We start from the raw sequence: 25,000 nt of genomic DNA, 5'->3' as shown, positions 1-25,000 counted from the left end.
AGGGCCTTGATACGGTCCCCATCACTCATGAACTTTGTGTTCGGACTGAGCCACCTATTCCCAATTGGATCGCTCTCGAAAGCAAAAAGGCTTTTGTTCGTGTATTTTTTCTTGACATCCTCCAAGTGTGATTTTCGGGCTGTATGCAGTGCCCTATCCAGAGGCGTCGACTCGACGATCCCCGACGGCACGCCCATCTTCTCCTCTAGCTGCTGCCGGAAACCGCCAAGCGCGCCGTCCAGAACGGCATCCACGATCGGAGAGCCTAGACGCTGGAGCCTCGCGAAGGACTTGACTTGCGATTCGGCCGAAACGCGAGAGAGCTCCAAGACGCCCAGGCCACCTGCTCGATGCGGGGCATGAACCATGAAGTCTGGGAATGATGCCGGCAGGTGCAAAATTTGCTTAATCGCCTGCCGGACAGACCTATCAATATTTGCAGTGATAGGCAGAACTGAGAGGGAGCTTGACGTGGCATATAACAATTTAGGGACCAATAAGGTCGAAATACAATGTAATTTCTGAAAAGGCTTCAATTTGGCCGAATTAATGAATGCCAATTCTTTCTCAATTAATGTAATTGAAGCCTTCGGAGGTTTGTTGACGAAGAGGTCGAGACCCAGATACCTGATAGGTTCATTTCGGCTCTTGGGGCTGACCACGGCATCTCCCAGATGAAGCTGGGGGATGTCGTAGTCAAACCACTTGAGCCGATGGGCCTCGTACCTCCACCCAAAATACTGGGTTTTACTAGGATTTAAAGCCAATCCAATCTTTCGGAAGTGTTGTAATGCCACGTCGAGGTTCCTCACCAGTTCTTCGTAACTTGAAGCTGTTAAAATAAGATCGTCGGCATAGGCAAGGGCCGACACAGTCTCACCCTCTACTGTGTAACCGCATCCGGACGAGTTGAGGCTGTGCAGAAGGGGGTCAAGTGCCAGATTAAACAAGAACGGAGATAGGGGATCACCCTGTTTGATCCCCCTCTGCACAAAAACTCTGATCCCGTCGGACCTGCCTCGATAGGAAAAAGTAGTAGACTGACCATAATATTGGTCAGCGATCGACAGCACGTAGTCATCATGCGCCCCTCCCTCTCGTAAGGAAGAGAGAAGCGCATGACGACTGACGGAGTCGAAAGCCTTCCGAAGGTCAAGCGAGGCAGCATAGAAATGTCGGTTAAAGCGTTTTGCATGTTTCATTAACCCCTGCAATAGCAGAAGGTTGGACTGCGCCGACCGGTCCCTGGAGAACCCACTCTGTAGTGGGTGGAATTTATAGGTCTCCTGTAGTCTGGCTAGAAGCACGCGGGAGTACAGCCGTAACAATACCGACGAAATAGTGAGTGGTCTAAGCTCAGATGCTGAAGATACGTCGACTGACTTCGGAATGAAAACAGTGCGCGAAATGCGGAGCTCGTCCGGAATATTATGGTGGGTCAGCCAGTTAGATAGTATTAGTGCTAAAACCTCTGGCGGAATTTTTCTAAGTTCGCGCACGGTTACTCCGTCGGGACCAGGGGCCGACGAAGCAACCATGCCCTTTAGCGCCAAAACCACCTCCTCAGCCGAGACTCTAGGGCAGCTCTGGGGTAGACCGCCATCCACGCCGACCTCCTCAACGTGAGGGGACTCAGAAGAGAAAATCTCGTCGAACGTGTCATGAATGTCCTCCAGGGTCAGAGGTTTGAGAGTACCGCTGCTAGAGATTAATTCCTCAAGAAGGACTTTTGGGCCCAGGGTATATAGGCGCTGATGTTCGGCGTAAAGACGCCGTTTAAAGGAACGTGCGCTTTCATTAGGGCGCCTTTGTACTTTTAGATCGTCAGGTTTCCCACCCCGCCTCCGGCCACGTCGACTTTTCACGCCAAAATATTCGTAGATTAAGCGCAAGTCGCTCATTGTGAGAGGGGAACTCACGAGGTTTACAGCAAGGCCACGCTCATCGACGCCACAGGCTAAAAGCAGGTCTCGAACCTCGTCAATCGAGAGACCCTGGCCGTCAGAGGGCGTAATATTGGCACCGGTGTCACACAGTTCGGCCTCGTACAGAGTAGGCCCCACCGGTGCCAAAGTGACAACCTGCGCGGACTCTTCGGCCAGGATCTCTCGATACCTAGCTTGCCTTCTCAGGCACTTTATGGCATCGAGAGAGCGTGTAGTGTATATCGCGGCCAGAGCTGCATTAACCAGGCGCTCGCCGGGTGGCAACCTAGCCTCGGCCTGGGCCAAAATGCGTATCTGTGGCTCGGTCCAGGGCTGGTAAGCGCTAGCTGTGGGCACTGCGCGGGACCGCGGCCTTCTAGATGGTTCCGCCTGATCGCCGGGAACAGTACTCCCTAGAGATGAGCCAGCCGGAGCCTGAGGCCCATAAGAGAAATCTCTCAACTCACTGCTAAAGCGGACGTCCCGTGTAGACGCATCCGGATCCATCCGACTCCCCCCCGTACACTGTGGCAGGCGAACAGTCTCATCATCGTGGGGCAAGCTGTCGACCGTGTTATCTCCATCCTCCTCTTCCTGATGTTCTAGGGCTTCAAAGAAGCAGTCTTCCTCCTCAGGTGCCACTGAAACACCTCCCCCCATGAAGCCGGTTTGGGGATCTGGTGAGGCGGGCGACGTTGGCCGGGGCCTAAGCCCACTGCCCTCTAGCACGTCCCTCCCGGCAGAGGGCGGCGAGTGCGCTGTAGTGGCACCGTACCCCGGCGACGCACGGCCAGACCCACCGCTCATCCCAGTGGGTGACGACTGGGGAACCCCCTGGCGGTCAGCACTATTCACCTCTTTGATTTCGCCCCCCGGTGGCACCCCAGCATCGCTGGCAGGGGAAACAGTCTGGTCTTCAGCGCCACAATTGGCGCTGGGTAGCTGCCCAGGGGTGGGTGGCGGCTCTTCCCTGCCCAAAGAGGAGGAGGATGACGAGGAGGTGGAGAATAACGGTAAGCGCACAGTCGAAAGAACTTTTGACTTGCCATGTTGCCTGCCATGAGAGGCTAGCCCCACGCTGCCACTTGAAAATTGAGGGGGGTCGGATTTCTCCTTCAAGGTGACTCGGGAGTTGTCCACCGAATTGCCTGACTTCAGTTGCTTTTCAAATTCTGCATACTGGGCCGAGGACAGGAGGGCATCGATCTCCGCGGCAGTCCTCCCGGCGATCCAAAAGCTAATAGCATAGCCAGTAGCGCTTGTACCCAGCTTAAACCGAGCAGTAGCCACTTTACGCAGCTCAGAGGTGCTCCAGAGCCGAGGAGAGGCATTCGCCCGGAGAGTTCCATTGCCATCACCTTCCGCAGTAGTTCCAGAGCAACGAGGATGGACAGTCTTAGTGCCCGTGGCGTCCGCATGACCGGTTGCGCTTTTATTAGCTAATGCCCCACCCTCGACCACTGCAAAGGAGGGGGTCTTTTTCCTACATTTCGAAAAATGCGCGGAGGCCGAGTGGGATGTTATGTAGGTGGCTTGAGAGCAGCACGAACATAACCAACGAACCGTAACGCCATGTTTTTTCTTGTAATGCGCCTCGAGGGCCACTCTGGAAGACAGTAACGTTCGACACTGACTACATTCGTTACTGGCTGGTGGATAAGCAAGGATAGTCTCATTGACATTGCCATTAGAGCTGGGATCAGTGTGAAGTCCCACTCCCGACCTGTCCGAGGGTGCCTCATTAACGTTGTCAGTTATGACAGAGGTCTCGGCGGCCGAACTCGCTGTACTAGAGCAGCGCCGATAATGTGCTGCAACACTACGCGAGCTCCGAAAGGCGCAAGTACATACCGAGCATCTCCAGTTAATTGCTAAGCCGTGCTTCTCCTCATAATGACGCTCCAAAGGTGCCATCCGACGATCTGAGTAAACACACAAGTGACACTTTATATTTTGCAAGGGATATACAAGAAAATGAATGTTGCTTGCCATAACCAAAAATTGAAAGATTGGGGACTTATTACCGAGACAGAGGCTTCCAAAACGACAACAAACAGCGCCCCCGTGCCATACATCAAAGCCCAGCCGCCGAGCCCAGTCCAAAGTAAAAAAAAAAAAAAAGATAAGAAAAAAAAAGGGGGGGGAAGCAAAGATTTGAAGAAAAAAAAAGAGAAAAAAAAGAAAGAAGAAAAAAAAAGGAAGGAAAGGGGAGGTGCCGGGCCACAGGATTCGAACCACCGACCATCGAGTTAGCGATAGCTCAGTGAGCTAATCGCATACGTCCGCAGGTACTTTGCAGGCGTATAAAAGGCGTCCAGAACAGAGTAGTGTACAGGAAAGAGGCTAGAAATGTCCGCGATAAGCGGACATTTCTAGCCTATATTCAGAAGGTTCCTAAGGAAATGGCATAAATAGCGCCGCTGGCCGCTAACGCATCCTTGCACGGCTGGAATCTCTGGACGCACAGTAGTAAACTGCGCGCACTCAGATCGCCTAAAAGCGACAGCGGGCTAAATATTCTTAACAGTGGCATATCTGTGACACAGATAGGTAATGTACTTTGCGTTGTTGCAACGCCAAAACCATTTCAAGAAGTGCAAACAGCAACCATGCTGAACAAGGACCTAATGAAGTCAATAAACCTGTAGCTAGCTATTAACTAAGTACCATTCTGTGCACGCACGCAACAGTAGCATCGAGTGCCCCGGCAACTATCATACCGTAATACGAGTAATAATTCATTAATTAATTAAAGGAGAAATTAATTTAAAAAAAAAAAGAAAAACAAAAACACAAAAAAAAAAAACCTCGGACTGGGCCGCCGCTCTCACCAAACGCTGCAGGCACGGCACGGGGACGCGGACCACAGCTCAGCCTGTCATGATGCCCGGAGGGCCCGACCAAACGCGCGACCGTAGCAGGTGCGCTGCACTGAACTGGGCTGCAGGCCGACGCCCCCTTAAGTAGCGTGCAGCACGCGGCGGGCTGCGGAGACCCAATCGCACGTGATACTGATATCGGATTAACGATAGAATATGCATGAGCACTCGCCACCCACCAGAAAAATTTTTAAGTTAATGCGGCGTGAAGATTTGCATAAGGAACCAACCTAGTTCCGTGCAGTACATAGCCTTTAAGAGATATAGGACGCCAGGCACGGCCAAGGCCCGTAAACGGAAAAAGAGTTCACTAATGTAGCTTAGCATATTGCATTAGTTAAGGAAAGGTTTAAATGCGCATTCAAATTCAAATTGCGATACGTAGGAAGCCTATATTCAGAAGGTTCCTAAGGAAATGGCATAAATAGCGCCGCTGGCCGCTAACGCATCCTTGCACGGCTGGAATCTCTGGACGCACAGTAGTAAACTGCGCGCACTCAGATCGCTTAAAAGCGACAGCGGGCTAGATATTCTTAACAGTGGCATATCTGTGACACAGATAGGTAATGTACTTTGCGTTGTTGCAACGCCAAAACCATTTCAAGAAGTGCAAACAGCAACCATGCTGAACAAGGACCTAATGAAGTCAATAAACCTGTAGCTAGCTATTAACTAAGTACCATTCTGTGCACGCACGCAACAGTAGCATCGAGTGCCCCGGCAACTATCATACCGTAATACGAGTAATAATTCATTAATTAATTAAAGGAGAAATTAATTTAAAAAAAAAGAAAAACAAAAACAAAAAAGAGACCGCGTCTGCGTGCCAGCAGCCGGAACAGCCCCCCGAAGGGGGCCGTTTACCCGACGCCGCCGGCTCCGCGGTCTTCCGGAGACTGAATCCCACCGCTTTCGAGCTTCGAGGGCCCACCCGTTTTACTCTAAGCGGTTTCACGTACTCTTGAACTCTCTCTTCAAAGTTCTTTTCAACTTTCCCTCACGGTACTTGTGAACTATCGGTCTCTCGGTCGTATTTAGCCTTAGATGGAGTTTACCACCCACTTAGGGCTGCACTCTCAAGCAACCCGACTCACGGGAGGCTTCATCCCGGGCGCGCAACGGCGGAGACGGGCCTGGCACCCACTCTGGGACAAGCCCCTGTCAGGGGGACTTGCACCGTCGCAAACACCCGAGAACGTCGCCTCCCATACACCACATTTCCCGACCGCCTGCAAGGACGGGGGATTCGGTGCTGGGCTCGGTCCCGTTTCGCTCGCAGCTACTCGGGGAATCCCTGTTGGTTTCTTTTCCTCCGCTTAGTGATATGCTTAAATTCAGCGGGTTGTCTCGCCTGATCTGAGGTCGACAACGGATACATCGCTTTCGCCCATTCCGGCGCGACCGAGTACGACGCCCTGCCACGTCCTTGCGGACGAGGCTGGCAGGCGGCACAACGCCTGCGCGCGTGCGTCATACGAGCGGTATGCCGAAAAGGACTCGACACGTTCGAAAACCCAGCGCCAACCGAGTACGACGCCCTACCACGTCCTTCGCCCAACACGGAGCTACTTATAGACGAGGCTGGCAGGCGGTGAACCGCCTGCACGCGTGCGGCGCACGAGCAGTTGCGTGGTAAGCGACCGTGTCTGAAGCCCAAACACCACCGAGGCAAAGATCGCCGTAGCAGCGCGCCGCTTCAGCAGGCACCGCAGGGACGACTAAAACCTGGCGGGGGGCATCGTCTCGTGTAGCGTCGCCCCTGCCCCAACTGGAGTGGCCCAGTCTTTAGGGGACAGAGACTGCGAAGCACTTGGACCGACGGCGGACTACGACGGAACGCGTCAGCTCGGCCAACGCTCTCGAAGGAGACATTTTCCGTTTCGCGGCAATTTCTGCGCCGTGCCGTGCTCTTCTCGCTCGCAGACGGCGCTATCGCGTCGAACCGCTTTCGGGGGCACACCCTTCTCCTCCCCGCTCCTCGCAAGAATCTTCAGATTCCTGCGACGAAGCCCGGAAGGGGTGCCCACACAGCTGCGGTGACACGAACGAGCGACCAGCTCTGGAGCTCGACGTACTCCGAAGGCAAACAACGCAGATTGCGATCGCTTCCGACTCTCTCGCAAACGTGCGCGCTACATGGCAACGGACGTTGACACCTCGCGCTTGGACCGCTCTTTCCCTGCAGGTATCCGACACCATCCTGCGGCGGTCTTGCTAGAGGCGCGCACACGTCGCGCTGCAGTAGATTATAATGCCTCGTTTCCGTCTCTTCGAAGATTTGGCACAACGGCTCGCCACCGTCTCCTTCTTTGTGAGGTCGCTGGCGCGTGGCATTAGCGCTCAACGTACTGTCCATGATGCCGACGCGGTCAAAACGAGTCGACGGACGCACCTTCCCTGTGCGCCGAAGGCTCTCTTGATATGTGATCCGACCCTCAGACAGACGAAGCCAAGGGAAGACCCAAGGCCGCAATGTGCGTTCAAAGAATCAGTGCTCAGTGTGTCCTGCAATTCACACCAAGTCTCGCAGCTGGCTGCGTTCTTCATCGACCCGAGAACCGAGTGATCCACCGCTTAGAGTCGTGAAAAATAGTTTGTTCAATTCAGTACAGTACAACCAGGGTTTCAGGCACGTGGCGTCTCCCTGTGTGTGGTTTCGAAGAGCGCCTTTCGGCGTGTGCTCTTTCGGCGTGCGTACTCGCGCAGCTCTCCAAAACCACTCGGCCAGTGCCAGGGAGGGGCTTTCTGCGCCGGAGCCACAACAAGTCTACTTGAGGCGGAAGACGAAGCCAGCAAGGTGCTTGGCCGCAAGTGCGTTCGAATCCGGGACTACGGTCCCTCGTCTGTCCGTACTTTTCCTCTTTCGACGTGCGGCGCCTTCCCAAAGCGCACAAGTCCGCTAACCGCAGAACGCTTCCGACGTAGCAAAGCCGCGTTTCCTTCGGTACTTCGCAGCAACGCCGCCTTTCCCTCGGCGGCGGGCAAATAGCCTGCAGACGTCGTCGCATTGAACCGCGATCTCGGACACCTCGCGCGTCACGAGCAGGAGCCGACCGGCAGCCGCCGGCCCTGTCGGGCTCGGCAGCATTTGCCGCGGAGGACGGGAGAGCGCTTTAGGCCACGGTTCCTTCCGTACTTGGCAGCCGCACCCTCATACCGCCACTTCCATGACCGACCGAGCGCCACACCGTTCCTTTAGTACTTGGGCAGCAACAAAGTCGGGTCGTTACTCCATACTCGCCGCAGGAAGCGACCGGCAGCCGCCAGCCTTTTCAGACTCGGCAGCGTTTGCCGCGGAGGACGGGAGAGCGCTCGCACCACGGTTCCGTGTGTACTAAGCGGCAGCTGCTCTCGACCGTCAGTTCCTTGACCGACCGCACGCTTCGCCGTTCCCCTCGTACTGGGCAAAGCAGCAGGTCGGGTCGTCTTACTCCCCTTCCGCGCAAGAGCGCCGAGGCGGACAGAAAGCCCACCCATTGTGCGTTACGCCGTTTCTACCCGCGGGCGCGGCCAAGCCAACCGTCCAAGGTTGCAGCCTGCGTCCACTGGGCGCAACAAATTTCGCACGGGGCGCCCCTCAAAATTCAGGCAGTCCCCGGCATGTTCGGGTATAGCCGTCCCCGCGTCCAAGCGGGGCCAGCGGCGGAAAGCGTCGGGCGCAGCGAGCTGCTTCACCCACACGGGGTTGAAACAATGGCGCTCGTCACCCTTCACAATCCGGTAATGATCCTTCCGCAGGTTCACCTACGGAAACCTTGTTACGACTTTTACTTCCTCTAAATGATCAAGTTTGGTCATCTTTCCAACAGACCGGCGCAACCGAAAGGCCGCGCCGGACATCGGTCCGAAGACCTCACTAAATCATTCAATCGGTAGTAGCGACGGGCGGTGTGTACAAAGGGCAGGGACGTAATCAACGCGAGCTTATGACTCGCGCTTACTGGGAATTCCTCGTTCAAGGGGAACAATTGCAAGCCCCTATCCCAATCACGAAAGAAGTTCCACGGGTTACCCAGTCTTTTCAGACAGGGATAAAGACACGCTGCTTCCTTCAGTGTAGCGCGCGTGCGGCCCCGGACATCTAAGGGCATCACAGACCTGTTATTGCTCTGTTTCGTGCGGCTAGGAGCCGCTTGTCCCTCTAAGAAGGTTGTAAGGTGCTGGGAACCCCGCACCTATTTAATAGGCTAGAGTCTCGTTCGTTATCGGAATTAACCAGACAAATCGCTCCACCAACTAAGAACGGCCATGCACCACCATCCACCGAATCAAGAAAGAGCTCTCAATCTGTCAATCCTCCCAGTGTCCGGGCCGGGTAAGTTTTCCCGTGTTGAGTCAAATTAAGCCGCAGGCTCCACTCCTGGTGGTGCCCTTCCGTCAATTCCTTTAAGTTTCAGCTTTGCAACCATACTTCCCCCGGAACCCAAACACTTTGGTTTCCCGGAAGCTGCCCGCCGAGTCATTTGAGTAACTCAGGCGGATCGCTGGTTGGCATCGTTTATGGTCAGAACTAGGGCGGTATCTGATCGCCTTCGAACCTCTGACTTTCGTTCTTGATCAAAGAAAACATTCTTGGCAAATGCTTTCGCAGTAGTTCGTCTTGCGACGGTCCAAGAATTTCACCTCTAGCGCCGCAATACGAATGCCCCCGTCTGTCCCTCTTAATCATTACCTCGTATTCCAAAAACCAACAGAACAGAAACGAGGTCTTGTTCTATTATTCCATGCAAGTTTATTCAGGCGACTCGCCTGCGTTGAGCACTCTAATTTTTTCAAAGTAAAAGCACCGGCCTTCTCGAGGCACACAATGAAGTGCACCAAGAAAGGACCGGCATGATGTTCAGTCCGAGCCGTCGCATCGGGTAGATGCACTACTCGTCTGGAACTGAGATCCAACTACGAGCTTTTTAACCGCAGCAGCTTTAGTATACGCTATTGGAGCTGGAATTACCGCGGCTGCTGGCACCAGACTTGCCCTCCAATTGATCCTCGTTAAAGGATTTAGAGTGTACTCATTTCAATTACGGGGCCTCAAAAGAGTCCCGTATTGTTATTTTTCGTCACTACCTCCCCGTGCCGGGAGTGGGTAATTTGCGCGCCTGCTGCCTTCCTTGGATGTGGTAGCCGTTTCTCAGGCTCCCTCTCCGGAATCGAACCCTGATTCTCCGTTACCCGTAACAACCATGGTAAGCAAGTAACCTACCATCGAAAGTTGATAAGGCAGACACTTGAAAGAAACGTCGCCGGCTCGTGGCCATGCGATCAGCACAAAGTTATCCAGAGTCACCACACAATACGGGCCGAAACCCGATCGATCTTGGTCTAATAAAAGCACCCGTCGCCCAAAGGGCTTCAGGCTCACTGCATGTATTAGCTCTAGAATTGCCACAGTTATCCAAGTAGGAAGAAACGATCTAAGGAACCATAACTGATTTAATGAGCCATTCGCGGTTTCGCCTTATTTCGGCATGTACTTAGACATGCATGGCTTAATCTTTGAGACAAGCATATGATTACTGGCAGGATCAACCAGGTAATCGTTCAACTGCGCGTCCAGCCTTTCAAGCAGGCCGGACGCCGTTTTTGCGATGCCGAGGCCACCTTCAGGCGCCCCAACACGCTTCGTTCTCGCAAAGTGTAGCACTTTGCACAGTCCGAGACGACGGCGTTCGAGCTCGCTACGGCGCCCTCCCCGCAGGGCCGGGTATCGCCACGCGGCAAGAAGCACGCAACATTCTCGATAGACTGGTTGTGTCAACTCGATCGCGGCTTGCGGTTTCTCTCGAGCCCGCAGCACTGGTGGACCGACCGACACTTGCAACGTAGCCGAGACGGCAAAGCCGCCAGGCGACGGGTCACGCCCGCGCCTTCGGCGCTTTCGTATTTGACTCGTCCGAGGACGATGGGGAACACACCTCGATATCGTGGAAAAAGCGTCGTCCGACAACCAGCCCCTAACGCATCAAGCGGATGAGGCTGCAGACGTCAGCTGTGGGATCCACGGGAGCGATACCGGGGACACGCTTGACGGGCACGAAGCCCGCCGCACATCAAACACCCAGGTCGCTTTGGGGGCGACTGCTCTCTGGGACCCCCATATAATAGCAGCGATAAGTACCCAAACCTCCATGGGGCCGTACTCGTGGCACTTTCGACGAGCGTTTGGCGGAAATCGTGCCGCCTCGTAACGCCGCGAGCAAGATTGAAAGCTTACGTCGGCGGCACCATGCCGAAGTCGTGAAACTGCAGCGCGTCCATCGAATGCGCGAACGGCAATTTCTCGCGAATGGCCAGTGCCGTTTCCTGAACGATCGCCTTTCGGTCCCCCTACGGGGCGGCCCCCGGCCGATCGATTCGAGGAAAGCTAGCCCGGCCCCTTCGCCATTTCCGAGCACGAGTGCGACCAGCGCGGGCGGCGTGCTCGACGCCCCGGCTGACATCGTTTGGGACTGTGTCTCTTCGAGCGCTCGCGCCAACGTCGCGGGGCCGACGACGACGCCCGGCCGGTTCTCTCCCGGTTCCCGGCGTGTTATAGCGCAGCCCTCTGCACGGCGGCGCCGACTGAGTAGTGGCCGTGCAGCGGCTTGTACGCCAAAGTTGCGTGAAAGGCGTCGAGCTCCCGCCGGCCCGGCTCACGTGGTTTCGGACTTCTGTCGCTTCGAGCGCTCGCGTAGCCGTGCCTGGGCACGATTCTCGACTCCGCAGCAGTGCGCGGAAACAGCTACGAAGACGCGCAAGCCCAAAATCGCACTGCGGTACAACGTCAGCCGGGACCGTATGGCCCCTTATAATAGCAGCGATAAGTCGCCAGACCTCCATGGGGCCGTACTCGTGCGACGAGGCGGCGTACTGCGCCGAGCCGAGCGCCAATATTTCGCTTTGGCGCGGCTGATACGAGCTCTCGCGATCGCCGCGGTACCGCCGCTCACCGTTTCAAGGCACGCTAGCGCGGTCCCCTTCGCCATTTCCGAGCACGAGTGCGACCAGCGCGGGCGGCGTGCTCGACGCCCCGGCTGACGTCGTTTCGGACTTTGTCTCTTGCAGCGCTCGAAGCCATGTCGGGGCCGACGCCGACGTCTGCGTGGTGTTTCCACGATTCCCGGCGCGACACAATGCAGCTGCGAGCGGGATGCCAGCGATTCCGTCGCGGCCGTGCGGCGGCGTACACGCAGAAGTTTCGTGAAGGGTATCGAGCTCCCGCCGCCCCGGCTGACGTCGTTTCGGACTTTGTCTCTTCGAGCGCTCGCGCCAACGTCGCGGGGCCGACGACGACGCCCGCCAGGTTCTCCCCCAGTTCCCGGCGAGCTATAGTGCAGCCCTCTGCACGGTGACGCCGACTAAGTAGTGGCCGTGCGGCGGCTTGTACGCCAAAGTTTCGTGAAAGGCGTCGAGCTCCCGCCGCCCCGGCTGACGTCGTTTCGGACTTCTGTCGCTTCGAGCGCTCGCGTAGCCGTGCCTGGGCACGATTCTCGACTCCGCAGCAGTGCGCGGAAACAGCTACGAAGACGCGCAAGCCCAAAATCGCACTGCGGTACAACGTCAGCCGGGACCGTATGGCCCCTTATAATAGCAGCGATAAGTGGCCAGACCTCCATGGGGCCGTACTCGTGCGACGAGGCGGCGTACTGCGCCGAGCCGAGCGCCAATATTTCGCTTTGGCGCGGCTGATACGAGCTCTCGCGATCGCCGCGGTACCGCCGCTCACCGATTCAAGGCACGCTAGCGCGGTCCCCTTCGCCATTTCCGAGCACGAGTGCGACCAGCGCGGGCGGCGTGCTCGACGCCCCGGCTGACGTCGTTTCGGACTTTGTCTCTTGGAGCACTCGAAGCCACGTCGGGGCCAACGCCGACGTCTGCGTGGTGTTTCCACGATTCCCGGCGCGACACAATGCAGCTGCGGGCAGGATGCCAGTGATTCCGTCGTGGCCGTGCGGCGGCGTACACGCAGAAGTTTCGTGAAGGGTATCGAGCTCCCGCCGCCCCGGCCGACGTCGTTTCGGACTTCGGTCGCTTCGAGCGCTCGCGTAGCCGTGCCTGAGCACGATTCTCGACTCCGCAGCAGTGCGCGGAAACAGCTACGAAGACGCGCAAGCCGAAAATCGCACTGCGGTACAACGTCAGCCGGGACCGTATGGCCCCTTATAATAGCAGCGATAAGTCGCCAGACCTCCATGGGGCCGTACTCGTGCGACGAGGCGGCGTACTGCGCCGAGCCGAGCGCCAATATTTCGCTTTGGCGCGGCTGATACGAGCTCTCGCGATCGCCGCGGTACCGCCGCTCACCGATTCAAGGCACGCTAGCGCGGTCCCCTTCGCCATTTCCGAGCACGAGTGCGACCAGCGCGGGCGGTGTGCTCGACGCCCCGGCTGACGTCGTTTCGGACTTTGTCTCTTGGAGCGCTCGAAGCCACGTCGGGGCTGACGCCGACGTCTGCGTGGTGTTTCCACGATTCCCGGCGCGACACAATGCAGCTGCGAGCGGGATGCCAGCGATTCCGTCGTGGCCGTGCGGCGGTGTACACGCAGAAGTTTCGTGAAGGGTATCGAGCTCCCGCCGCCCCGGCCGACGTCGTTTCGGACTTCGGTCGCTTCGAGCGCTCGCGTAGCCGTGCCTGGGCACGATTCTCGACTCCGCAGCAGTGCGCGGAAACAGCTACGAAGACGCGCAAGCCGAAAATCGCACTGCGGTACAACGTCAGCCGGGACCGTATGGCCCCTTATAATAGCAGCGATAAGTGGCCAGACCTCCATGGGGCCGTACTCGTGCGACGAGGCGGCGTACTGCGCCGAGCCGAGCGCCAATATTTCGCTTTGGCGCGGCTGATACGAGCTCTCGCGATCGCCGCGGTACCGCCGCTCACCGATTCAAGGCACGCTAGCGCGGTCCCCTTCGCCATTTCCGAGCACGAGTGCGACCAGCGCGGGCGGCGTGCTCGACGCCCCGGCTGACGTCGTTTCGGACTTTGTCTCTTGGAGCACTCGAAGCCACGTCGGGGCCAACGCCGACGTCTGCGTGGTGTTTCCACGATTCCCGGCGCGACACAATGCAGCTGCGGGCAGGATGCCAGTGATTCCGTCGTGGCCGTGCGGCGGTGTACACGCAGAAGTTTCGTGACGGGTATCGAGCTCCCGCCGCCCCGGCTGACGTCGTTTCGGACTTTGTCTCTTCGAGCGCGCGCGCCAACGTCGCGGCGCCGACGACGACGCCGGCCCGGTTCTCCCCTTATAATAGCAGCGATAAGTGGCCAGACCTCCATGGGGCCGTACTCGTGCGACGAGGCGGCGTACTGCGCCGAGCCGAGCGCCAATATTTCGCTTTGGCGCGGCTGATACGAGCTCTCGCGATCGCCGCGGTACCGCCGCTCACCGATTCAAGGCACGCTAGCGCGGTCCCCTTCGCCATTTCCGAGCACGAGTGCGACCAGCGCGGGCGGCGTGCTCGACGCCCCGGCTGACGTCGTTTCGGACTTAGTCTCTTGGAGCGCTCGAAGCCATGTCGGGGCCGACGCCGACGTCTGCGTGGTGTTTCCACGATTCCCGGCGCGACACAATGCAGCTGCGAGCAGGATGCCAGCGATTCCGTCGTGGCCGTTCGGCGGTGTACACGCAGAAGTTGCGTGAAGGGTATCGAGCTCCCGCCGCCCCGGCTGACGTCGTTTCGGACTTTGTCTCTTCGAGCGCTCGCAGCGATGTCGAGGCGATCGCCGACGTCTGCACGGTTCCCGGTGTGCTACAATGCAGCAGTGTGCCAAGCGACACCTCTTGGTTGCCGAGGCAAGCACGGCGATTTCCTGAAGCGAGCGCATTCCGGCCAGGCAGCAGCGGGCTTTGCGCTTTCGGGAGTGCTCTTGCTGTAAAATTTGAGCGGGTGCAGCTGCACGAAGCGAGTGTATTTATTTTCTCTCTCTCTCTCTCTCTCTGCCTTTGAGGCGACTGTAATTTTAATTTAAATGCAATTGGAGGCGGGAGCAACCTGATGAGAGTAGGTTGACTTCGGCGCGCCTTGTAGTTTATAAATTGCTTTCAAGCTTTGACGACATACGCCTTCGCGCCATCTGCTTTCCCGGTCTCTTTGGCACTTGATTGTGTGTGCTGCATGCTCTGCATTCTAAGGAAACACGCCTGTTTGTCTCCCTCTCTCACGTTCTTCTTTTTTTAGCTGCTCCTTTAGAAGCTGCTATGCTCTTTGCTCGCTGTAAAATAGAATGCTGCCACAAGCCAACAACCTTTGCGTGTTTTTTTTTTCTCTCTTCCCAAGACGTTTCTGCCATTACTCACTGGCTCTAGTTCGCTCGCGCCATCTACCTTTCTTTCTGTATGGCGAAGTCCGTAGGTTTTCCTAGTTCCGTACACAGATGGCGCCAATGCGTTTTCGCGCCAGTTTCGAACGACCTGGCTGTACTCACGTTTCTCACTTAAATGGTTCAAATGGGGATTGCGAAAGGGGTGGTGCTTTCTTCTTGTGTAAGGCTGAGCTTCAAAGCTGCGTTTAAGCTATGCTAGCATGTGTGTATGTGTGTGTGTGTGTGTGTGTGTATATATATATATATATATATGTATGTATGTATGTATGTATGTGTGTACATATACATATACACACACGCGCGCGCGCGATAGTGGTAAACATTATGAGGTAGCACTTTTTTTTAACATACAATACCTGTGCTTCACATGGCGATTCTTCTCCCCCCTCTGTTTCCGGTTGGAAGGAGTGCGCAGTCTTTTCTATATTTATTTTTTTTTCATTCACTTCTATGTTGCTCGTCTTCGTACATGGGGCACGCTACCTAATTCTGCCGGTCGATTCTACACGTTGCGATCCGTCCCGGCCTGTGCCGTATCAAAATTTTCAGTGGGCCTTGCGGTAAATAAAAAGAAATGAAGGAAATGCGCGTGCTATATTACACTTGCGCACGGGCTCGAAACGAAGGCCTCAAAGAAAGTCACCTCGAGCGGCCGCATTCAGACGCAAATAAGCATTCCCCTTGCGCGTGTTTTCCGCTCGCCTGCTCCGTTTTCTACGAGGTTGCCGTCGTTGGTTTGGCCTTACAAACAAGCTTGCACTCGGGTCTCGTTTCTACGCGACAGCGTTTCGTTAACAGCGAAAGACTGAGGCGTCGCGAGTTTATTCCTCAGATAGAGAGCATAGAGTCTCTAGACAGGCTGAAATTTAGAAAATTGCCCACGCTGTTGCTGAGGTTACCAATGTCGGCAGGGCGCCCACAAGGCAGTAGTACAATGGAGTGAAGTGAAGGACATCGCTTCTCGGCCTTTTGGCTAAGATCAAAGTGTAGTATCAGCAGGTGTGTGTACTACCTGGTGGCCCCTGGACGACCCACACCGGCCCGCTTCCTGGTCCTGCCGCTGCCTGGCGCTGCCTGCCGCCCCTCGGAGACTCCTGCCCCGCTCGGCCCGACCACTGCTTGGTGCTGCCTGCCTGCGGGGTGCCCGCTGGTCCTGCCGTCCCGACTGGTGCTGTGCTGGGGCACAACCGGCTGGCCCCTGTCTTCGCCATCGTCTGTCATGGGCCCGGCCCACTCGCTGCCATCCCTGGTGGCCCCCTAGCCTCCGGACCTGGCCTCCTTTAAGGAGAGCCGCCGGGTCCGGAAGGTAAGACCATCTAATGGACTCTGGGGGCCACGGCCGCACGGTCCATGACATCAGCGAGGACGATGGCGACCCCAACACCCCTGGGCAGGAACGCCAGCCGGCCCGTGAGGATGGCACCCTCACGGTGTTCTTTCCCGTGCCCCACACGGTCCGGTGCTGCGAAGAGGGCTGCCGAGCTGCCTATGCCGCGGCCAAATGGACAGCGCGGCGGCAGTCCCTCCAGCGGCACCTGGAACTCGAACACGGCACCAGAATCCGGCGCACCATCAACGTGTGCAGCATCTGCGGTGAGACACTGGGGCTTCGACCAGCCTCTCACGCCTGCCTGGCTGCAGCCAACTCGACTGCCGCCCCCCCTGCTGCCCTGCCACACCAATGTGGCAGTTGCTCAATGTCCTTCCCCACAAGGAGGGGCTTGAGCAACCACGAGCAGTGGCACAGGAGGGAGGCGGCACTAGCAGCCAGGCGTGATCTCGCCGCGGGTGCTGCCATTGGTGCGTCGGAGCAGGACAGCAACGGCACCCCCCCAGCAGAGCAGGACAGCACCGAGGGTCCCGCTGAGGACCCTCTTGGAACACCAGCAGTGGCGACCGGGCAGGCCGCCGACCAGGAGCCGTCTCCTGTGGCACCTCGGGGAACACCCGGACACAGCAGCGATGGCGAGACGGCCGAGGCACCTTCTCCGCGGACGCCAAACCAGTCAGGGCGGACCGCGGCCTCGGCCTCTCCCTCTCCAACACCATCGCTGCCGTCCAACCGAGGCAGCCCGGGAGCACCAGTCTCCGAGGCTCACGAGCCGGCGGCCATGCAGGAGCTCTCCCCAGGCAGGGCAGAGGTGCAGGACCATGACGGAAGCAACCAGGACTTCGGGACCCAGGACGAACATGCTGGTACCACACGGCCAGAGGGCAGTGCGTGGACCTTAGCGGAGGAAACGGCAGAGCTGCGGGCATTGAGCCGGTTGCCTGAGTCTGCTGGGGAGTGGGCACGGTTTGAAAACATCCTCGACCGTGCCATTGCAGCCGCAACCAAACACCTGCGGCTGCCAGTCGGGGACTCGCGCCAATCACGGAGGCGCGAGGTGAACCCCGACAACCCCCAGCAGATACAAACTCTATACAGAAGGAACCGGCGCCGGGCAGTGCGGTTAATCACTGAAGGCCCGTCCCAGCTCTGTCCGATCGACCCCCACGCACTGCAGGACCACTACTCGAACCTCTGGTCACCAACACCCGTGGATACCAGCATCCTGAGGTCAAGGCTTCCAGCCACCGAAGAACTGGACTTGTGCCCTTTTACACCGGAAGAAGTCGCAGCCAAGCTCCGTAAATGCGAGAGTACAGCTCCAGGGGAGGACCGCCTCACGTACCACCACTGGAGGCAGGTGGACCCTGAGGGCAGGTTCCTGGCGGCGGTATACAACGTATGCCTCCAATACCGCCGCACGCCCCTGAGCTGGAAATCGACGAGGACTATCCTGATCTACAAGAAGGGCGACCGCGAGGACCCCACAAACTGGCGACCCATTGCCCTTGGTCGCACGATCGCCAAACTGTATGCCGGGTGTCTCACCACCCGGCTGCAGAGGTGGTTGGGCGACCATGCGGTACTGTCCAGGTGTCAGAAGGGCTTCCTGCCGCACGATGGAGTGTTCGAACACAACTTCGTGCTGCAGGGACGCCTGGATGACGCCAGGACAGGAGGAGGGGAGCTGTGCGTGGGGTTCCTCGATTTTGCCAACGCCTTCGGCTCGGTCGCCCATCAGGCCCTCGTCGACGCTGTCCGCGGCGCCGGCGCGGGGGAGGCCTTTGCTACCATCGTTGAAGACCTCTACCGCGCCAACACCACCTGCGTCGTGGCAGCAGCTGGCATTACGGAGCCAATCACCATCGGAGCTGGGCTGAGACAGGGCTGTCCTCTGAGCGGCCTGCTTTTCAACCTGGTGGTGGACCCGGTCATCCGTGCAGTACAGGGAGGCGATAGGCAGCACAACATCCTTGCCTACGCCGATGATCTGACGCTGCTGGCCGCGGATCCCACCACCCTGCAGAGCCGCTTGGACCGTGTAACAGCCCTGTCGGCCCGGCTCGGGCTGCGACTCAACGCCGCCAAGTGCCGGTCTCTACACCTGTCTGGTCGCCACCCCGTGGGTACACGGCCCACCTCCTTCACCGTGGGTGGCGACCCGATTCCGGCGCTTGGCGACTTCCAAGGGCACAAGTTCCTGGGCCGTCCAGTGGGGTTCAGGGTGCTACCGGACGAGACGACGGTCGACGAGGCCATCCACCTGGGCAGAAAGCTGCTCTCCTCTATGCTCGCCCCATGGCAGAGGCTGGATGCTATCAAAACATTTTTGTATCCAGCCCTCAACTTTGCCATGCGGGTGGGCCTTGCCAGCAAAGGAGAGTGGCAACGCCTGGACGAGGAGCTCCGCCCGCTCATCAAGAAGACCCTGTACGTGCCAGCCAGAGCTTCCAATGAATACTTGTACGGAAGCTCTCAGGCTGGCAGTGCAGGGATCCCACTTGCGGCGGAGCTCAGCGACATCTGTCGGGTGGATGGAGCCTTCAAGCTACTGACGTCGACCGACGTGGAGGTCCGGGAGCGTGCGGCAGGAGAGCTCGAGGGCGTAGTGTCAAGGCGGCTGAGACGACCCGCGAACACCGAGGACATGGAGGCCTACCTCTCAGGCGAGACGGAGGGCGACTTCCGACAAACGTCCACACAGGTCCAGTCTGTGTGGACGGAGGCCCGGAAAGCCTCCCGTCGCCTCTCCGTCGCCTGGGAGCTGTTGGAGCACGGAGCCCGCATCAACTGCGGAGAGGCCTCTGTGTCAGCGAGGAACCGCCACAAGCTGGTTAAGACCATCCGGGCGCTCCTCTCCACTGAAAGGGACAGGACTCTGCAAGACAAACCGAACCAAGGCAAGGCGATGGTGTGTGTGGCGGCCGACCCGGCAAACTCCCACTTCATGAGGTCCGGCCGCTACACCCACTTCATCGACTGGCGCTTCGTGCATCGAGCCCGTCTAAATCTCCTCCCCCTCAATGCCACAAGACTCTGGGCACCCGCAGCGGACAAAAGATGCAGACGCTGCGGGTATGGGGAGGAGACACTGCCGCATGTACTTTGCCACTGCATGCGGCAGAGCCGGGCCATGACGGAGCGTCATAACACCATCGTCGCCAGAATAAAAAAGGCTGCCTTGGGTCGGTTTACAGTCATTGCGGAGAACCAGGTCGTGGGCAACACATCACTCAAGCCCGACCTGGTACTGGCCCGTGGAGAGGAGGCACTCATCCTGGATGTCTGCTGCCCTTTCGAGAACAGGCTGCAGGCATTCCAGGACGCCCGGAAGGCTAAGGAGGAGAAGTACGCCCCTGTACAGCGTCATCTCCTCCGGCGGTTCCAGCGCGTGACGGTGGACGCGGTGGTCGTCGGCTGCCTTGGCAGCTGGGATGTGGGGAACGACCGGGTGATGCGCAGGCTATGTAGTAGGTCGTACCTACGGACACTCAAACGCCTGTGCATCAGCGATACCATAAGCGCCTCTACAAAGATTTTTAGAGCCCATGTCGGCACCTCTTAAATGATCTTATGTTTTTAGAGAAGCGATTTTTACTGTTTTACACCTTTACAGTTTTAGCCTTTTATTACTAACACCACTAACTAGTTTTTTTAGTCATTTGGTTACCTGTTTTAGATTATACACCTTTTACTCGTTTTCTCCTTGTTTTGTAACCCATATTTTTTGTGTATTGTCACTAGCATAATAAAAAACTCTGTTCTTATCAGCTTAATATCTGATACGGGTTCTATGTGGACCCACGATATTAAACCTATTTTTGGAAGTTGGCGGAGTGCTTGAAGCCTGCTTCACCTCCGCCGCAGGTCGGCCCGGTATTGCACTACCTCCGGGATCGGCCCCCGCTCACTTCGGTGAGACTTCATTCAATCAAAATGAAGAACACAAGCTCGAAGCGAGCACTGACTTCACACGCACCATTCCTATACCATACGCAACGACGCCGGTTCGCGGACCACGAGAGTAATTAAACGGCCACTCCACCTGTGTGTAGCGTCGCACTTCTTGCCGCGCAAATGGGACGCGTGACGGTGGACGCGGTGGTCGTCGGCTGCCTTGGCACCTGGGATCAGGGGAATGATCGCGTGATGCGCAGGCTGTGCAGTAGGTCATACCTACGGACACTCAAACGCCTGTGCATCAGCGATACTATCAGCGCCTCTACAAAGATTTTTAGAGCCGATGTCGGCACCTCTTAGATGATCTTATGTTTTTAGAGAAGCGATTTTTGCTGTTTTACACCTTTACAGTTTTAGCCTTTTATTACTAACCCCACTAACTAGTTTTTTAGTCATTTGTTTGCCGGTTTTAGACTACACACCTTTTATCCGTTTTTTCCTTGGTTTCGTAACAAATATTTATGATGTGATGTGTAACTAGCATAATAAAAAACTCTGTTCTTATCAGCTTAATATCTGATACGGGTTCTATGTGGACCCACGATATTAAACCTATTTTTGGAAGTTGGCGGAGTGCTTGAAGCCTGCTTCACCTCCGCCGCAGGTCGGCCCGGTATTGCACTACCTCCGGGATCGGCCCCCGCTCACTTCGGTGAGACTTCATTCAATCAAAATGAAGAACACAAGCTCGAAGCGAGCACTGACTTCCCACGCACCATTCCTATACCATACGCAACGACGCCGGTTCGCGGACCACGAGAGTAATTAAACGGCCACTCCACCTCTGTGTAGCGTCGCACTTCTTGCCGCGCAAATGGGACAGCCGCACCAGCAAATTTCTTATTACGGCCTTCGAGAAAAATAAATGACAGCAAAAGAAAGAACCAGGAGGGAGAATCGGCAAATTATATGTCTAAGAAATAGGATTGTTATTTATCCGATGTTTCAGTCTGCTGTAATGAGCCACTATAGGACGGGGAGGGGGGGGGGGGTGTATGATTAGCCGTGGGTTCGGCAACCAATGTGAATCCCGCTCAAAGCCAACACTGGATTTTTGAGTTCACTATTGCTTGGATCCGTAAACCACAGCGCCAACGCAAGCTCGCCCTGCCAAAATCCGCTGCCCTAGTGGAAGAAAGATTCCCTATGAAAGAAAAATAGAGTGCCCGCTTTCTGGCAACTACTGTGCAGCCGTTGTGTGCACATTTTCGCAGCAGTGGGAGCGAACGCCTCGAAAACAAGCTTGTCGTGTGGCCAAGCCTTGCGAAATATATTCAAGGGTTCAAAGGTGCTCCAGCTTTCCAACCTGTATGTTATGGAGACCTGTTGCTACCTTTTCATCCTCCTCCTCCTGGTTACGCCCAGTGCAGGGCAAAGGCCTCTCCCATAAGTATCCAAGTACCCCGGTCACGTGCTAATTGTCGCCATGTAGTCCCTGCACATTTCCTAATCTAATCTGCCCTCCCAACTTTCTGCCACCCCCTGCTACGCTTCCCTTCTCTTGGAATTGAGTCCGTAACCCTCAATGACCATCTTCCCCCCCCCCCCATTGCATGCCCATTTCTTTTTTTCATGGTTTAAACTAAGGTGTCATTAACTCGCGTTTGTTCGCTCGCCCCTCAATCTGCTCTATTCCTATCTCTCGTGACGCTACACCCATCGTCCTTCTTGCCAAAGCTCGTTGCGTCGCCCTCAGTTACCCTTCGGTAACCCTTAAAGCTTTCCGTTGGGGCACTCGTGGCATCTTTCTCGTTTAAATAAGGCTACTTTTCTTTTCCGCCTTTTTTTTTGGGGGGGGGGGGGAACTCTATGTGCTAGGCGCGATTTTGCCTGTTGGTTCGGCTTAACGCAGAACACTCCCGCATTGCAGTGAAGCCGCGTTGAAGGGGCAAAGAGTAGCGCAGTGAAGCGCATGCACGGGCGAAAAACGCAAATATTAGTCAAAAATACAACCATGTCGCCAAATACGAACTTCCATTATTGGAAATTCGAGTTCAGTTTGTGCATTGCGTTCGCCTAGAGAACATAAATGCCACAGCAGCCAAGTCAAAGCTTAGGATCGCGTATCATCTTTTTTTTCTTGCCTTTTACTCCTTGGCCTGCGTGACATGCACACGAAAGTTATGATATAGTGAAAACACGAAATAATGCAGTGCGGCTGTATCAGATCTATTTTGTGCGTTTTGTTCTTTGTGGACTACAGCGGTGTGCGTTATGAGAAAGTTTCAGTGCCCTTCTACTGTGACCTGCGAAGCTACATTTAAAGCCACATTGGTTTGCGCGGTTATTGCTACAAACTGCGTGTGGGTGCGTTCGTCTTTTTCTTTCGCTACCAGCGATGGGTTATCGCAACCGCGATCGGTTCTGCTGCTACGCTAGACGCGTTCTTGCCAACGGTTGGCTCTATACGCGACGCGTGTCGCGTGGTCGGCACATTCAAGCAGTCAATTGCAAACCGTTCCAAGAAGAAGGATGCACTCCACTTGACGCCGGGAGCGCTAGTTGGACGATTGTACGTTTTGACCCTCGAGGAAGCGCCACCAACCCGCCTTTTCTATAATACGATAAGATTCAGAGCGACCGCGACCACTTGCCTTTGTCATTGCCTCGGGCACAGTTTTTTTTTTTTTTAAGCTCAGATACTCAGACGCGCCCGTGTTCACGCGCACTTGCTCTCTCCGATAAGCAGGGAAGCTCGGTTGGGGTGGTGTGGGCCCTTGCGCATGCGCTGCTGAGCTCGTCGCTTCGGCGGCCAGTCGAGGCTGGCGCGTTGCGTTCGCCTAGAGAACATAAATGCCACAGCAGCCAAGTCAAAGCTTAGGATCGCGTATCATTTTTTTTCTTGCCTTTTACTCCTGGCCTGCGTGGCATGCACACGAAAGTTATGATATAGTGAAAACACGAAATAATGCAGTGCGGCTGTATCAGATCTGTTTTGTGCGCTTTGTTCTTTGTGGACTACAGCAGTGTGCGTTATGAGAAAGTTTCAGTGCCCTTCTACTGTGACCTGCGAAGCTACATTTAAAACCACATTGGTTTGTGCGGTTATTGCTACAAACTGCGTGTGGGTGCGTTCGTTTTTTTTTTTTCTTTCGCTACGCAGCGATGGGTTATCGCAACCGCGATCGGTTCTGCTGCTACGCTAGACGCGTTCTTGCCAACGGTTGGCTCTATACGCGACCCGTGACGCGTGGTCGGCACATTCAAGCAGTCAATTGCAAACCGTTACAAGAAGAAGGATGCACTCCACTTGACGCCGGGAGCGCTAGTTCGACGATTGTACGTTTTGACCCTCGAGGAAGCGCCGCCAACCCGCCTTTTCTATAATACGATAAGATTCAGAGCGACCGCGACCACTTGTCTTTGTCACTGCCTCGGGCACAGTTCTTTTTTTTTTAAACTCAGATACTCAGGCGCGCCCGTGTTCACGCGCACCTGCTCTCTCCGATAAGCAGGGAAGCTCGGTTGGGGTGGTGTCGGCCCTTGCGCATGCGCTGCTGAGCTCGTCGCTTCGGCGGCCAGTCGACGCTGGCGCGTTACTGGTAATCAACTTCGACGTGCATGGTGAAACGTCGCTTTGTATTGCCGCTGTAGACTGGCAATGCAATGTGTTTGCGAGCGATTGGAGAAATGAAAGAGCGGGCACTGTCATGCCCTTCTAGAGCAGCGGAAATGTTCCTCCAAGCACTAGGTTTGAAAATTTGCGCCTACGAACATGAACGAAACAATGAAAACGGTCTGTAGCTGCCTTCGCTTCATAAAATTCCCGTACGAAGAAATTTGCACGCGCAAATGACAGCGCAAAAGAGAGAAACCATGTAAAGAAGAATGGCTGCCTTTCGCGTGATCTCCCGCATGAAACCTAATGGGATAGACTAATTTTATCCGTTCATTTTGATTTGCCGAATGTAAGCCGGAACACTTTCTACACGCGGTCTTAAGATTTGAATGGCAATCAAAGACAACCTTTTTTTTATTTCTGTTTGTTCTATCTGGAACCAAACTAATTAAGAACGCCATTTCAATCTTAGATTCGATTAGATATCGTGACTGGTATGCTGAAAAATCACGCCTTGCGTCACGTCACCCCTTGTATGAACATGCTGTTAACCTTCGTGATCGCGGCATTAAAAATCGCCAGTTCCCGAACTTTAATCGCGCCGATGATGCTGGATTCTTATTGTAATGATTAGATAGAAAGCGCTTGTTCTACGGCTAGCTTTAAGGAAAAGAAAAACATCATTCAGGAATGGATACCTCAAAACAACCGAAAAATGTGCAGGCTACAATGAGAGTACTAAGAATACTGAAAAAGATGAAATCTAAACATGCTGCAAGGAGCCAACAAATGCAATTGAACCAACGAACTGAAGTGAAATTATTTCATCAGGACACGCCCCGAAAAAACGCGGCCACTTTCAATGATCACTTGAAACCTGATTCCTTTTTCTTTTTTTCTACAACGGATACTAATTATATTCCCAATGGCGGATGTGAAAATTTCGGAGCGCGGCATTTTCGAAACCTCATGGCCTCGGACGCTTTCTCTCTTGTTTAAGTATTTTGGTGGTGGCGTATTGGTGCAGATGGAGAAAATTTTTG

At 55.6% G+C, this 25,000-nt stretch overlaps 4 non-coding genes across 4 annotated transcripts; 2 read left to right on the top strand and 2 right to left on the bottom strand.

Annotated features, from left to right (window-relative positions):
• Nucleotides 1-7,233: 7,233 nt before the first annotated feature.
• On the bottom strand, nucleotides 7,234-7,386 carry LOC142565081 (5.8S ribosomal RNA). Its single transcript, XR_012824787.1, has one exon. It is a non-coding gene; the product is annotated as a 5.8S ribosomal RNA (ribosomal RNA).
• Nucleotides 7,387-8,525: 1,139 nt separating this feature from the next.
• Nucleotides 8,526-10,340, bottom strand: LOC142565123 (small subunit ribosomal RNA). Its single transcript, XR_012824807.1, has one exon. It is a non-coding gene; the product is annotated as a small subunit ribosomal RNA (ribosomal RNA).
• A 9,818-nt stretch (nucleotides 10,341-20,158) lies between these two features.
• Nucleotides 20,159-20,348, top strand: LOC142565027 (U2 spliceosomal RNA). Its single transcript, XR_012824750.1, has one exon. It is a non-coding gene; the product is annotated as a U2 spliceosomal RNA (small nuclear RNA).
• Nucleotides 20,349-20,853: 505 nt separating this feature from the next.
• On the top strand, nucleotides 20,854-21,045 carry LOC142565037 (U2 spliceosomal RNA). The gene has a single exon (XR_012824759.1). It is a non-coding gene; the product is annotated as a U2 spliceosomal RNA (small nuclear RNA).
• Nucleotides 21,046-25,000: the final 3,955 nt, after the last annotated feature.

The sequence above is a fragment of the Dermacentor variabilis genome, chromosome 11, assembly GCF_050947875.1.
Source record: "Dermacentor variabilis isolate Ectoservices chromosome 11, ASM5094787v1, whole genome shotgun sequence".
NCBI classification, from domain to species: domain Eukaryota; kingdom Metazoa; phylum Arthropoda; class Arachnida; order Ixodida; family Ixodidae; genus Dermacentor; species Dermacentor variabilis.
The sequence above is the reverse complement of the archived record's forward strand: the minus strand, read 5'-3'. Positions and strand labels throughout refer to the sequence as shown.